Below are 2,373 nucleotides of genomic sequence, written 5' to 3' on the forward strand. Positions count from 1 at the left end.
GGGCGGCCTGGCCTGACTGCAGGCCCAATCAGCATATTGCAGTCTCTGAATGCGGCTTGATTTAACATTTTTAATTCTCTTGCCTCCTCCCTATATTATACCTATTTTCTCATTTCCTACCACCTGTCTCTGGCCACCATCAATCTGTTCCGTGTCTGTGAGTTTAGGTTTTGTTTTTGTTTTTGTTTTCAGATTCCACATATAAGTGAGATTAGACAGTGGTTAGTTGTCTTTCTCTGCTTGACTTATTTCACTATAACCTACCTGCCTTTTACTTAATTAGAATATCATTCATTTATTCAGTATGCATTTATGGAACGTCTCTGTGCCAGGTGTGACCTAAGTCCAATAGGCATGTGGGGAGACTGACATTCAACAAATAATCACAGTAATAAATGCAACTTCAGAGACCGTGACAAGTCACAGGGAGGAAAAAAGAAGAAACTGGGAGGCAGGAAATGAGGAGACCTAATTTAGATTGAGGGGTCAGGGAATGGCTTTCTGGGGAAGTGGCACTTGGTACCAAGACTTTGTCAGAAAGAGTCGGGGCAGATTGCAGGCAGCGTCCAATCAGAGTGATATGAGTGAAGGCCCAAAGCCAGCGAGTGTTTCTAGAGGGCTGTGGGGCTAGACTAAGGCCCCTGTGGCCTGTCGGGGGTAAACAAGGGGAGGCACCTGTCAGGAGGTCAAACTGGAGGGGGAGGCAGGCCCAGGTCCCCAGGGATGTGTATGGACTGGGGGTTTCATCCTAACACTAAGCGAAGGGTTTTACAGGGGAGTGACAGGATCTTCAGTGTAAAAAGACCACAGAGGCCGAATTGGGGAGTGTGGATAGGGGAGAGGGAAGAAGGAGTTTATCATTAAGTAAATTGTAACACAATTTTTAAAGGCAACAAACTGCGCCATTTTCTCCATATGCCTTAATTTAAAAAGTTTCTTCATTTGGTGTTATTGTTTATAACGCTTAAAGCAATGAATGTCCCCACAGAAGTTACTGTGCTGAGGAGTGGCGCTTGCCTCAGATGAAATCGCTAGAGTTGAAATTGCTGGATCAGAGGGCATGCTCAGTTTTAAGGCTGTTTTTTCATAAATTAACCTCTAGAAAAGCTGTGTAAACTTCAGCTCCCCCAGGCAGAGAATAAATGTGCTGATTTTCATACATCCTTGCTTACTCTGACGCTAATTTCCATAAAATTCTGTGTCCTGATGGGCTACAAATAAGATCTCACGTTCTAATTTCCATTTCTTTATCAGCATGTGAGAACATTTTTATAAGCGTATTTATTTGTTGTTTATAGTTCTTGAATTGTTCCTGGCCCCTTGTGTTTACATCTCTGGACCAGGGCTTTTCCCAGTATGCCTCACACCTCTTCAGGACATCTTCTACAGAAGAGTTCACAAGATTTCCTTTGCAGGCTGGCTCTCGGTCCAGGGATGCCATCTTCAAGATTCAAAGGTGATGACAGACAAAAGTGACCATCCTATGACCAGGAGACCCAGCTATTTTTATCATAGAGATTGATACAAAAAAGGAAAAAAATAAATAAAAAGACCCTAGAGACAGAGGTACTCTTCCTTCTGCTGATATATAACTGGAGGCTTTAAATATTCCACTGTTCAGAATGTGCTGCCCAATGGAAATGTGACGTGAGACACATAGGCAATTTAAAATTATCTAGTGCCATCTACGGCCACACCGCGCTGAACATTCTGGATCTCATCTGATCTCAGAAGCTAAGCAGGGTCAGTCCTGGTTAGTACTTGGATGGAAGACCACCTAGGAATACCAGGTGCTGTAGGCATTAAAAATAATAATAAAATAAAATAATCTAGTGCCACAATAAAAAAAGAAAACTGATGAAATTAACATTATACTTCACCCAATATATTCAAAATATATCAACATGTAGTCAATATAAAAATTATGAATGCGATATTTTATATTCTTTTTTTTCATACTGTGTCTTTGAAATTCAGTGTACATTTTACATTTATAGCACCTCTTAGATTGGGCTAGCTACATTTCAAGTTCTCAACAGTTGTAACCTTGCTGGTGACTGTCATATCGGACAGCATGAGTTGGGATGGTAAGAGGAAGGCCTGATGCTAATATTCATAGCTTCACAGGGTTATTTTAGAGTCGGTGAAGAGTTTAGTGTTTAGTGAGCAAGCACCCACTAAAGGTACTGAAGGGAGAGGTTTCTTGATCAAGGTTGCATGGCTGAGGGGCGGTCTTTGAGGAACTGGACACAAGTCTCTGTCCTCCCAGGACAGCTCCTTCTATTTCAGGACTATTGCGAGGTCATAAAGTGCAGGCCATGTAGTAAGCTCACTAGATGGTGAAGCTGGCGTCATGGTGCTTCTACCTCATGC

General features: G+C 42.2%; 1 pseudogene; it reads left to right on the forward strand.

The window, feature by feature from the left end:
- Window positions 1-1,683: 1,683 nt before the first annotated feature.
- Window positions 1,684-1,802, forward strand: LOC112475284 (annotated as a pseudogene).
- The last annotated feature ends 571 nt before the right edge of the window (window positions 1,803-2,373 follow it).

Source organism: Pteropus alecto, unplaced genomic scaffold, assembly GCF_000325575.1.
Source record: "Pteropus alecto unplaced genomic scaffold, ASM32557v1 scaffold40, whole genome shotgun sequence".
In the NCBI taxonomy this organism is placed as follows: domain Eukaryota; kingdom Metazoa; phylum Chordata; class Mammalia; order Chiroptera; family Pteropodidae; genus Pteropus; species Pteropus alecto.